This window comes from Nicotiana tabacum, chromosome 6, assembly GCF_000715075.1.
Source record: "Nicotiana tabacum cultivar K326 chromosome 6, ASM71507v2, whole genome shotgun sequence".
Classification (NCBI taxonomy): domain Eukaryota; kingdom Viridiplantae; phylum Streptophyta; class Magnoliopsida; order Solanales; family Solanaceae; genus Nicotiana; species Nicotiana tabacum.
Genome location: NC_134085.1, coordinates 195172377 through 195186820, shown reverse-complemented (window position 1 = coordinate 195186820; position 14444 = coordinate 195172377). Strand labels below are relative to the sequence as shown.

The window sequence follows — 14444 nt, the reverse complement described above, 5'->3', positions numbered from 1 at the left end:
GCACAGCTAATTGAGGATCCTATCAATTAACTACAACAAGAACATAGTTGAACAAATATAGATTAAACTGGGCAAACTATATTAACATAACAAGAATTTCATCCTTCAATAGATTCCATCAAAACCTTAGACTAAATATTTAGCTACTCATACTAGTGTTCATCATAACAATATTCAAATTCATCACAAATAGTAAAAACAACAGGAAGAAAGGAAGAACTCGATGTTGAATTCTCCTCCTTGCCTCTTGCCTCTTGCCTCTCCTTGCCTTGAACTAAGCGATGAAAACCTTGATAATGATTCCTTGGGCGAGCTGGACCTTCTATAGGTTAAGTGGATTTACCCTCGAACTTCCAAGTTTACCCCCAAAATGTAATTTTTCGGAACTAGGTTAGCGCGGTCGCGCTAGTCCAGGTCTTCATTTCATCTCTTCTTTCTCTCGTCTTCCCACGTACTCAGCTCCTAGGGCTTTCTTGCTTCAACTTAGCTCCAATCACAGTTTTAAGTCCTCATACATGCAACTCACTCCCGCAACATGTGAAATTCACAATCAGAGCCAATTTATCATCATTTAACTATATTATAACAGTGAAACATAATCAAGCTGGGGCATAAACAGTCGCCAAATTACATAAATCTAGCCTATTATCAGTAGGGTACTGTATAATGATAATATTGAATATGGTGTATTATAATAATGTAGAGATTAGTAATGTATGGATTAGTAATACAAGTATTAGTTATGCAAAAATTATTTCTTATACACTATTTGGTATGGTGTATTAAAAGTTAAAATGTATTGCAGAAGTTTTAAGAAAATTATTCCTTTAAGGGACTTTAAGTAAAATTTTATATTTAACCATGCTAATGCATGCATTAATAGCCTTGGTGTTGCTAATACCATGGTTTGCTATGTATTAATTATACATAGGATAATACCAAATATGCTGTATAACTAACCCGACATCGCTTAACGGGTTGAACACGGGCTACAGCCCGTTAGCAGCCCGATTACCATTGGATTTTTTTTTTAAATTAATTGGACCATTCCCAACGGTCAAATTGAGAAATGACCGTTGGGAACGGCCAGATTTTGCAAAAATGGCCATTTCGGCCCCCTATTTAAAATATAGTCCTCCCACCCCTAATAATTGAAAGATTACATTTTAACCTTTTAAAATCTATAAATAGCTCCCCTTCTTCTTCATTTTTCTCACAATTTACTCTCTTACTACTCTAATTCTCTCTCAAGTCTCAATTCTCTCTTGATATTATAGTTCTTAAATTCTCAAATCTCAAATTCTCAATTATTTATTATTTCAAGTTTCATCAATTATTTAGTTTAGCCATTACAAAATTATTATTATCAAATATCAAGTATTCAAGTGAAGTGTGGTATCAAGTATTCAAGTATAAAGTATCAATTATCAAGTTTCGGTCTATCAATTGAAGTTTGATTTTTGAATTTTGATATAAAAAATTTAAAATTAGTGTGGCATCCGGAATCCCGGTACACTCGTTCCATCTCTTTCTCTTATTTGGTGTACACTTATTTTATTATTTAGAATTATTAATTTAGTTTATTAATTTAATTTCTTAATTTAATTTCTTACTTTAATTGCTTACTTTAATTTACATAATGAATTTACTTAGAGTGGCCAAAAAAGCGTGCACTAGTAGAGGTGGTAGTAAGAAAACTTTAAAAAGAATAAGAGGTGGTGTTGGTTCTTCTAGTAGCTTTACACATATTTCTGAAAGTTCACCTGAAAATTTAAATGTAAATTATGAACGAATGCAAGAAAATTTTGGTGTAGATGATGATTGAGATGATATTCAATCACCCGATAATCTTGAAACACCACCACATACACCTGGTAATGCTAGTCAAACTCAAAATGTTAGGGGTGCAATAAGTAGGTCTTCTCTCTCTATTAAGAAGAATCAACGATAAAGAAGTAAATGTTGGATGTTTTTTGAAAAACTAGAAGATCAAAAAAATTATGTAAAATGTAAAAGTTGTAGTGAACATTATAAACATGAGTCTGGTAAAATATAAAATTCGGTTGTAGATGCAAATATTCCTTCAACTAATCCTTCAACATTTGGAACAACTATGGATGATGATGATTGTGTTCAAGATTATCTGATTTGGTCTACACTAGGAGATCATCAACAAACGGGTAGCAGGAATATTGATGAACTACAATTCAACTTGCAAAAGTCACCAAAGCCCCTCACAAAGGATTTTCTACTGCTGGGTTGGTGAAGGAGCAACTCAAATCAGTTTCCTGTTCTTTCGGCCATGGCTCGAGACGTGCTAAATATGCCGATTTCAACAGTCGCATCAGAGAGCGCATTTAGCCAAGCAAAACAACAGCTAGGAGATACCCGTCATACATTGGGCAACAACGCTTTGGAAATTCTAATGTACTTCAGAGATTGGATAAGATCAGAACGGCAAAATCAAGGGTGTGACGAGGTAGACGAAGAGGAGGACCAAGAAATTGGAGATATAATGGTTTATGGTTCCGAGTCAACCAATGTTGGAAACCAAGAACCTCATGTTGACATATGGAAGAACTTACAAAAATGATGCAAAGCATGTAATGTACTATTTCTTATTTTTTATAATTATTGTAAACTTTTAATTTGCAAGTTCAAAAATAAAAAAATATCAAAAAAGAACTTACAAATTAATTTGAAGTATTAAAAAATATAAATGAAAGCCTTTGGAGTTTGTTCCTTATATTGCCTATTGGTCTTAATCTTATTAAATAATTTTTTGTAGCCACTTACTTTCTAATTTCAGTTTTATAATTTTAAAATACAAATTTCAAATTTAAAACTTTAAACTTCAAAGTTTAATTTTAACCCTTAAAAGTTTGCAAATACTTAACTATCAATAACATTGAATAAGAAAAATAAAATTTAATTTTAAAAAAAAATAATTAGAGCCCGACTCGTCTGAACCCTCTAAGCCCGAACCCGTACGGGCCCTAAAAACCCGAAATTTCCCAACCCGTCAAGAGCCCGTTAACCGAAAGGGCTGATAAGGTTTTCCCCGTTCAGCCCGTTCCAGCCCGCCCGATAAATACCTATACCTTAGAATAAGGGAGTACTTCTCGTTCCCAACCAATTTACAATATTAGGGACAAGTTGCAATTCTTACATGATGTAATCATCGCGTAATAATTTTGTGAGAAAAAAGTATTTTCCTTTTGCTTACACACTATTATTCCTAGATCCCCACGGCGTAGGATAATATTGGGTGTATTGTTATTGTTTTATTTATAGACACTAACATATATGGTATATGACACCCAAAGGTACATTTTAATAATCAATGAAGTAGGTTAAGAAACATGAGGTATTAAGTTTAAATTTTAGCAAATAATTTTTAATTCTCATTGGACCAAGTTTTTGTTGATAGAGTTACTGATATCTGTAATGATTAAGATGCGTATAAGTTGCAATACTTATATGATGTCATCATTGCGTAATAATTTTTGTGGAAAAATAATTTGAAAAGGAGAGATGTATAGAGAGTTAGACACTAGCATATATGGTGCTGGCACTCAAGGGTACCGCTTAATAGTTAATGGGGCAAGTCAAGAATTATAAGGTATTATGTTCAAATTCTAGGAAAGGCAAAATATTAGATGATTTTAATTTTCATTTGCTTAAAATTTAATGGACAAAGTTATTAATATATGTGATAATCAACATTCGCACAAATTGTTCTCCACACCACTAATATATAATAGAAACATACTACTATGTGGTATGTGGTACGAAAAGGGTGGAGGGGAGGGACCTATATATCCTAGAAAGGCTAGACTATTGAGTGTGGGATTTGCATAGGTCTTTCCACAATCGTTTTCCACTAGCAAAAGATAGAAAATGATTAAAACAATAAAGGAATGCAAAAAGTGAAAGGACTATCGGTAATATTTATAATGTCCAACAAACAGCAAAATATATAAATGTGGCTAAACGCAGGTCAATACAATCATCAAGTCATGATCATGCTAAAATATCACAAAGGAAAAAAAATAGTACCATTATGTTGTCCACTTGTGCGTTATTAAAAGTGTTATTAGGAGTATATATTAATTTTTCCTGCAAAGCCAGATAATGACAGCTTTTAATGGCAAGTGGCTACTGCCGTTACGAATTTTGATTTCCACAAAGCAAGTGTCATACATATACTTTTCTTTTTTTAATTTAAAGTGTTATATATATATATACTTTCTACACAGGCAAATTCAAAATTTGACGTGTAGATATTCCTATAACGACCTCAAACTAATACTATTATATTATTAATAGCTGTATTTACAGTCAAATATATATCTATAAATATTTAATAAATTTTTTAAAATATTTATTGAATCTATACAGAAATTATTGTATTTACATGAATTCATAACTAACACTATACATCCGCCCCTAACATTTTGCTTCTACAAGTCTTCCTCCCACGTCCTCAGGAACCTTTTCTTTGTGAGTGGCTGGGCGGCGGAGTTCTATAATCTTCCATTCAATAGAATGTAGTTTGGTTTCTAAGTAAAAAAAGTGGAGCTTTTGCTCATGATTTGCATTATGTTTATTCTGATTGGATATTCAAAAAAAGCATCCATTAGCAAGATAAGAAGGGCGTTTAACTACCTTTATCACATCACCAGCTGGTTTAATTCCATAGATAAGTCTTTTTAGCTGTCAAATTAGCTAAATGAAGAGATAATACAATAATTTGTTGGCACTTTATTGGTAGAGCTGCTATATATATATATATATATATTTTTTATAAGTCATAGGTGTAAGGTTCAATTCTCATCACCTTTTATTCTTATGTCACCTCTGAGCCTCCTGCAATTTTCAGAAATTAAATAATAGTAATAATTACTGTGCCTCGACCCAAACAAATTGGAAATGCTTAACTACTACTTATAAGAGTAAATTTTTTTGCATAAACTATTTATTTAGATATTTACCTCGTGGTTTGCTAACAATGTCAAACTGTTACAATTTCAAGTTGCACCTATGAGGACCCCAAATTTCCAGGTTCATTAAAAACAGAGGTCAGACAAGAGGGGTTGCTATGATATTAAGCAACCCTCACTTTCAACTAAGAGGTTGTGAGTTCGAGTCTCCCCAAGAGCAAGGTGAGAAGTTCTTGGAGGAAAGGATGTCGGGGGTATATTTGGAAACAGCCTCTACCCAAGGGTAGGGGTAAAGTCTGCGTACACACTACCCTCCCCAAACTCCACTAAGTGAGATTATACTGAGTTGTTGTTGTTCTATTAAAAACAGAGGTCATTTATTAAAATGTAAGATCTATAAAAATTTATAAAAGGTCATTTAAATGAATTATACTAAATATCCATAGTTTTTTTTGGGTGAATAGAATGAAGGAAAACATACCAGTTTAAGCAAAGAGATTTTTACCTAGCTATACTATATTAGAAACTTATTTACCTATATTCTCTATGTTTTGCAATTTTTAGTAAGTATCTAGGTTTTTCTTGCAACTTGTATACATTGCTTCTTAAAAGGCTCACACCTATTATTAGTGCCTTCAATTAAGAGATTCAATTACATCCTTTCATTTTTTTTATCCCTTTTCCTCTTCTCTCTCCTTTTTAAAAAAATCAAAATCCCGTAATCTATGTCCAGAATCTCCATCTTCTCTCTTCACCATTGCCTATAGCTTTATATTATTAAAAAATATTCAGGAATTGTATGATAACTATATCATAATTGTAGTTGAATTGTATCAGATACATCAATGCCTAAAACATAAATGTATCATACTTGTATCACAATTGTATCTAACTTATATCTAGTACATTAATACCCAAAATATTACCTGATACGATACTAATAAATTAATATACAATTATCATATCTGTGATACAAATTGTGAAATTCGTCACGAATTCACAACTGCTCGTAACAATATACAATGAATATACAATTATCACACATTTGTAATACAATTCTTGCAACAATTATGATACATATACAATTATAATACAATCACGATACATTTCTGAAAAACTGTGATACAATTATGATTTTCATCTTCCTCAAGTTTCAATCACAACTCTATACTAAAAATTTAATATAATAATATTATAATTGTATTAGTATTGTATCCACAACTTACCCACAACTTGATTGTAGAGCAAAATTTCGAATTTCAGAGATTTTGGATGATTGAAAGAGAGAAATCGAATATCAAAAGCTTTGGAAGAAGAAATAATAACTAGGAAGAGGAGTGAGTAAGCGAGATTTTTGGGTTAGAAAGATTTTGGGTGTCAATGGGTAAGGGAGAATTCTTACGGTGGGTAAGTACAAATTTGGATAATTGTTAAAGAAAGAGAGAAGATGTGTTTTTGCAATCCTTTGGAAAAGGAAGAGAATCTTAAATGTAGGGGATTATGTGTAACTGATATGCTATATTTAAAGTATATTGCATTTTCTCTCTTTTTATGGTTTTGTATAAAACTAGTAAATATAGGTATATAAAGTAATTAATAAGGAACCTAAATAAAGGTAGTAAATAGGTTTCTATTATAGTATAGCTAGGTAAAAATCTCTTAAGCAAAAGCCCACCATAGAGAAGTGCTTGCACCAGGCCTAGGCCAGAGCCCAATGGATCTAAGATAATTAGGAAAACTTACGCAAATGTCCCAAATAAGTCTCAACTTACTAACCTCTAGCCATTAGTGAGAGACTTACCAAAACTAGCCAAGTACATATAAAAATTAAAAAATAAAATAAATAAGGTTCTTTTTCTTAAAGAATCACATGCAAAAATCACCTTCCATATTTTTAAGCATGATTAGCAATATTAGATGCAAGACGGAAAGGAAATTTCATGGATGAGGTAGCAAATAAGGTGATAAAATAAAAAAAATATAATATTTCAAAAATCTAAGCAAAAAAGGAACTTTTTCAATGGGTATAGTTGAAATTCATTGAAAACATATAGATAAGTCAATATACAAAATTTGAGGAAGATCAGAGGTGATTTGGACTGGTTTTGTATCAAAATTCGTAATTAAATCGAGTTCAAAAAATTCTTCCACAACACATGTATCAAACATGTATCTTACACATAAGGTATACATGGATATACATGTGATACACAATTGATACAAATATGATACATATGTAATACATAAATGATACGCATATCATTTTTTTCATGTTCAGTTTTTACTTCGAATTTTCAATTCAAACCACCTCAAAAATTTACCAAATCATCCCAAAACAGAGATTCAAGCTCCTTAAGTTGTATCCAATCTATTTTAATAGTGCCCACTCAAAAAAAAAATATTTGACATTTTTCCTGCTACAAATAGCTAATTGACTAATATTAGTAATATTTGGCTAATATTAATAATATTTTATGAATTTGATAATTTTTGTAATGAGCTACTTATAAATGAACATAGCTGGTAGTTTCCCTAAAACATTCACCATAAAGAAAAAAAATTGAGAAATGCATAGGTTTAGCCGTTCATTTAAAAAAAAATTAACTCAAATATCCGTCTACCTAATCACTTAATTTAAATATAACCGGTAGAGGTATAATATATGCATAATTAATGTAGTATATGTCTATCGTTGTGTATAATCAATATATAATCTATGCATATGGCTATGAATAATAAACAATGAATATGACCGACTACTTATGTAAGGTAAGTGCACATATAGTCATTCTTAGGCTATTTAGTGATTAACCATTACTTATTTTCTCCTGAAATTTTAAACTAAAAATTGTAACTTCAAGACAACTAAGACATATTTGTCTTAAAAAATTGAATTAAAAAACTGAAATTTAGAACTGACTAAGTCCTAAATAAAAATACTTTAGAATAGCTAACTAGTACCATTTCTACGTAAAAATAGCACGGACTAGCCAGTTTTCGGACTGATCATTCAAAAATAGCCAGCATTTGCAAAGTCATTGAAAAATAGCCACTATTTTGCTGCAACACGAAAAGTTTCAGCATAATATACTGGAGATTGGTGCACCTGTGTATGAACTTCCAGCATACTCCAACATGCAGAAAGTTCCAGTATAATATACTTGAGATTGGAGTTATGCCGGTGCTCCAATCTCCAATATATTATGCTGGACCGGTATATTATACTGGAACTCCAGTATTTTATACTAGAGTAATTTTCTGGATTTTAAACAATGTTTTTGTTCAGATGTATCTTTACATGAAAATTGGCTAAATTTCGATTACTTTTGAAACTGTGGCTATTTTTGAATGACCACTTGTAAATCTTTTGAATTTCTCCCCATTTCTTGTCACGACCCGGATTTTCCGCCCTCGGGAGTCGTGATGACGCCTACTAATGTGAGCTAGGCAAGCCGACTGTTTGCGCAATTTACCTTTTTCCCATTTTAAATCCTTTAACAATTATAAGCAATAATTTAAAGACAGTAGAATTTATGACAAGCGGAAGAAAAACAATAAAACTATTGAGTATATCCAATACAACTGTTTAAACAAGACTACCCTGAACTGGAGTCACAGCTTCACAGACGGTCTAAGAATACTACAAACAAGGTCTGAATGAAATACATAAGTCTGTCTCTGAATAAGTAAAAACAGTGAGAGAAAAGATAGGAGGAGACCCAAGGCCCGCGGACTTGTGGAGGACTATCCGAGTTGATAAACCTACGCCGGGTAATGCGCTAATGAATCTGAGGTATAGAGATGAACGTGCAGTTGAAGTAAGAGGAAAAGGTTGGTTAGCATCTTTTACTTAATCCTTTTGTTCCTTTAGGTAAGTTGCTGCTAACAAGCTCTTCTTTTACTGTTCAAATGAATAAAGTTGCTCTTACAAAAATCCTTTTTCTGTATTAATCAGCTGGATACTATGTCATTATTTACACTATTTTCTACAACTTCTGGTGTTGAAATTGTCCAAACTTGGAACATCTAATGTTACTAATCCTTGGGAGTTGGGGCGTGGAGAGACTAGTTGAAAAACTTTTAAAATACTTAAGTTGGCATGCAGGCATTCACTTCGATTTTGAGGCTGAGTTCATTGTTGATAGCATGAATAGGAGCATTTTCTTAGGAAAAAGAGTTACATTGCATGCATTCAGCCCTTTTCCTCCAGATAATGGTACCACCTCATTTTAACATATTTTCTTCTTCCATGGTTGGTCCACCATATTTTTTTTAGTTTTTTTCTGTATGATGGTGGTCCTGAATCTCCCCCTTGGTATGTCTTTCTTTTGTCCTTTGTAAAGGGCAATAGGAGATTTTGTCTGTCTGTCAAACAGACATCATCTATTTGGAGTTTTTACTGGAAATATCTGATTGAGATGAATCTGAAAGCAAAGCATTTCAAGTCCAAATTGACTACCATGTATGGACTCTCATTGATTACTTAAGATAGCTTGATATCCCTGAGAGCTGTAAATATTTACTTTTATAGAAATGCTCAACTTTTCAGTAACTTTAGAAGCCAAATAGTATTTAGCAAGTGTATAATATCAATTGGGATGGAGGGACTTGAGGAATTGGCTTGGAAATCTTGCCTGTCGTAATTTTTACTTGAAGTTGCTAAGGTTGACAGCTTGATGCAATTGAATCTTTCTTTTGATCATATACCTCTCGCATCAGCCTTCATAGTTTCAATTGTAGTTTTGCTTTTCTGCATATCTTAGTTCGAACGGGATTGGAGGGACCTGGACTTACTGTTGCTCAAAAGATATGGTACTGTCGCTACTGTTGGCGGTCAATATATGTGGGGCATCTTCAATCATTTTCTGCTTTTCGGAGATGGGGTGACTCTGAGCGGATAGTCCTCTCTTCTTCACTTTCCCTAGTTTTTTTACGTGCTCGTGTCCGTGGATACAAATATATGATTGTTAAGATGCTCTTTGCTATCTGCACTGAGATAGGTGGGATTAATGTGTTGTGAATTTGGTATAATGCAATTTGATAGAACTTTCCTTATAAAGCGGAGATTATTTTATAGACGAAATTGAGAAGGCATGAATGCTCAACGACATAAATAAGGTTAACTTTTCCTGCTTCCCGAGACACATAAATCTGAACGGTTCAATTTTAAATCTTAAGTTGATGTGTTGCCTAGTAAAAACTGGTCATCCATAATAGAATTGTTGTAGTAGTAATTTTATGAGAAGAATTTGAACAGGTAAAATAGTAACTTTCAAAACATTGACTTGTTAATGTTGTGGCTGCTACAGAGGTCTTTGGCACGCCGAGCAACAACAACAACAACAACATCTTGCTCTTGGGGAGACTCGAACTCACAACATCTTGGTTGGAAGTGGAGGTTGCTTACCATCAGAGCAACCCCTCTTTGGCACGCCGAGCATGGTTGTTAATACAACGGATGGAGGGGATCTATAAAGCAGCATCTTTCAGCAATCTACTTATATTTCTTTACACAGGAAGGTATATCTCTGATTGTATATCTTTTTTTCGTGTTATTTCTTTTGAAAGCATTGTTGGAAATATTTTTTGCTTTTAATCTTTGGTTGCACATACTTTTCTTATTTCTTTCCGTTGCACGACATGACCACTAAATTAAAGAAAATAAAAGGATAGACGAACTCCTATAGCAGTTGTATTATGTCATACTACTGATTTTAAAAAAAAAAAGAAAAAGATGAACTTATGCTACTTGAATTAGTGCACTAGCTTAACAATGGACATGCGTGGAAGAAAAGCAGAGCTGCAAGGCCGTTTGCTTTATCTTATGTGTTTACTAGAAAGTAACTTGTTCATGGAGACTAATGAAGTGAATGTAATTGGATATGTAGAATGCTTGGAATATGCTGAATAAATGGACCCCGTCACAATTAAATTTGCTCCTGTTTGATTGTATCCGCTAGTATATAGTGGTTACTCCATTCTTGTTAGTAAAAGGCCATTTTTTATGTTACTTAAGAAAGGGCCTCGTCTAAATTAAGCTGGTACTTCCAATTTTAATCTGTAACTGTAGTCAACTACTATCATTTTATCTATCATTGTCTTGCTTGGTCGGTTCAAGCATCGAAATTATATGCATCAATCAATTGAGAAGGGCCAGTTCTTGGGTTGGGGGTTTGGGCTTCCCAACTGTTAAAGAGTGGTGCCACATCATTGTAATGTTGAATTTTTATGGTATAGCTCTTTGTAGTCCCTTAATTGATTTTAGTAGCAGTATATCTGGTTTATGGTTTGTCATGACTTATGAGTTCATATATCAATAAGCCGGTGTAGGTTTTTAGTATTGAATTCTCAGAGTAAATGCAATGGAAAATTAACTGGTTAACTCCAAGTAATAAATTTCTGCATTGTTGTTATTCGCTGCCAACTAGGTCGAGCCAAGTTTTTGGTAAAAATTTGTTGCTGGACATTTTGAAATTTCTCTGTCCAGTGAAACCAGATATGTCTCCCGGGATGGCTTTGTTGTCCAGGAACAGGGTGAGACAAATCTCGAAATGATTGGCAGTGACTATAAAATAATGATGATGTTCAAAGGGTACTTCACCAAGGAAAAGGTAAAATAGCACAAAATAGAAAATACAATATAAAAGGCAAAAAGACTTAAGTTAGACAATCTACATGCATTCTTGGTAGAAGATGTTAACTGATGAACATGCTCGTGCATCCGTTGATTGCTATGAGGGTCCTGTACATGTGACATATTAAAGGGTTTAACTGTTGAGCATCCCTGCATGTATTGACTGCTATAACTATCCTGTACATTTGATCTTTAGATTGACTGGAATTAAGAATATAAGAGTGAAGTTACCTATCAATAAATAAAAAAGAATATAAGAGTGAAGTTACCTATCAATAAATCAATCAATAAATAAAAAAGAATATAAGAGCGAAGCTAGAAAATGTACCCAAGGCACACAAAAGCTTGGGAATTTAAGTGGAGCAGGGTAGAGAGGAAGACTCATTACCCACCGAGCTTAGAACTGTGTGCCACTACCCCTCGGGGATTTCTCTGTTATGAAAATAAGCGGAAGTTAGAAAATCCAGATGCATTATTGGTACCAGGAGTTAACTGAGCATGCCCGTGCATGGATTGGCTGCTGTATGTGTACTGTACATGTGACATTTCAAATAGGGTTTAACTTTTGAACATGGATTGACTTCTATGGATGTCCTGTACATGTGCCCTCCAAGGGACAGCCCGGTACACTAAGCTCCTGCTATGCGTGGAGTCGGGAGAAGGGCCGGACCTCAAGGGTGTATTGAATGGAATTAAGATTATAGCTTCCTATATATTTTGGAGATTTACTGATTATTCTACATGTATCAGTGGCATGCAGGTATAGGAATCTCGTTGAAAGAGCTTTAAGAGCCAGACTTGTTTATGGGAGTCCACATATGAACAGAGCAGTGAGCTTCGAGCACATGAATCGCCAATTGGTGTGGAATGAATTCTCGGTAATTGTCCATCCATTAGTAGAGTGTTGCAGACTTTATATGGTCATTCCGAAGTGAGGAGAATATTGATGACAAATTATCTGAGAATCTTTGTCTGCAATTTCGCTATCAATTAGCTGTTAGGAAATTGGTCCTTAACCTTATCAAAAAAGGGAAAGGGCCCTTAAAGAGCGTTGCTATGCTTTTAGCCTTTTTACATGCTTCCAAAGGGCTAAAAGATCTTTTTTCCAACTAGTGTCTTGCCTTGCTGGTGGGTATGGGGATGAGGATGGTGCTCCAAAATTGGTCTTCTGCCGTTAAAAGTTATAGTTACTATAATTGTTTCATACGAGCGGAGCTGTTTAGCTAACAATGCGAATGGAGGTACATTCTCAACTGTTCTAATATACAGGAAATGCTGCTCTTGCTTCTTCCCCTTCTCAATTCAACATCTGTCAAGAATTTTATTCGTCCGTTCTCAAAGGACAAATCTTCAGACTCTTCAGTGGATGACACTTTGTGCCCAATCTGCCAAGGAAAGCCAACAATTCCATTTTTAGCTATCCCTTGTCAGCACAGGTACCAATATTGCATGCTTACAATTATGCAGTAGAATGGCAATGCATTGTATCTTTCAAATGTTCATGTCTTCAATAGGAACTCTATTATATTGAAGCTTAATCAAGATATGAGCTGAAGTAATAGGTTGAATTCACTGAAATTGCAGAATGACAATCTTATACTTATGCATGCATATTGTATATTTGGAGGTTTAGCCTGTACATAGGTATAACTTTATTGTTTCAAAGAAAAGAAACCTTGAGAGTTGAAACTATATAAAATGTTTCAGGGTTGTCTAGAAAAATAGTTTATCTTTTCAGAGCCTCGCATCCTCCTATATCCTTAAAATGAACTTCACATCCAGTGTTTTATAGACAACCATGGCATTCAAATCTTGGAGCTAGTTAAATTCTCAACTCAAGAAGCGGAACTGGAAGAACACTTTATCTCTCCAATTCATTTCCAAATAGAGTCAGGGGCTTTACCCAATCAATGAGTCAAAATAGGGAAATATGTGAACATCCAGGTAGATCTGATCTGATACCCATAATAAGTAAGTTGTCGTGTACAAACCAAGTTTAGACAAAGTAACTCAAATATCTATGGTAGTCAGTCCACTCTTAAGGCAATTGTATCTTTTGATATTGCAGAGGGGATATATCTTGTTTCTTCATCTTGTCATCCATTTGGGTTGACGTCATTCATGTGTCCATTTCTTGCTTTAGTGTGCTGTTAGTAACTGTTGTTCAGTGAGTTTTATGTATCTCCATTACTATACAGCTACTTTTACTACTGTCTTCAAACACGTTGCTCCGCTGCTCCGTCTTTCCGGTGCCCCCGATGTGGCGAAGCGGTTGCTGCGATGCAACGGCATGGTGGTTTGGTCAACAACATTAGTCAGAAACAATAATTGTTGTCCAAGGTGAAATGAAATGACGGGAAAGGCAAGCTTCAGTCAAACTATGGATCAAAAGTTGCCCAAAGATAACATATTTGTTTAACAAAAAATCTGAGTCTTTGGTCAAAGCTAAAAAGAAATTCGGGTTACTAATAATCATGAGACGAAAACAAAATACTTCTGAGAATGATGGTAAAGCAGTAAATAGTTTTGTATTTCAATAGGATCCCAATAATCTTTCGTATCCTTACAGATGGTGAGTTCTTCTCCTTTTATAGCTAATTCTAGGAGAAGAGGTAATGCATTTGTCTTAATGAGGCAATTATGAGCAATAAATGACATTAAAAGAAACGTTACACAATCATTTCTTTTTAAATATCAAATATTCTAACGTATTTGATATTTAATGCTATATTTAAACTCTTTTACGTCATCAGATTCGTATCTTCAACTTCTTCCGATCTTCGGTTTTTAGATGACTTGGATAGGTACGAGACTCGTACCTATTTTAGTAACGGTCCGCACCAATGTTGCTTTCTTTTTCCCTTATC

At 33.9% G+C, this 14444-nt stretch overlaps 1 long non-coding RNA gene across 1 annotated transcript; it reads left to right on the top strand.

Moving 5' to 3' along the window:
• Positions 1 to 8655: 8655 nt before the first annotated feature.
• Positions 8656 to 13149, top strand: LOC142182226 (uncharacterized). Its single transcript, XR_012711101.1, has 3 exons — positions 8656 to 8774; positions 10253 to 10463; positions 12328 to 13149. It is a non-coding gene; the product is annotated as an uncharacterized LOC142182226 (long non-coding RNA).
• Positions 13150 to 14444: the final 1295 nt, after the last annotated feature.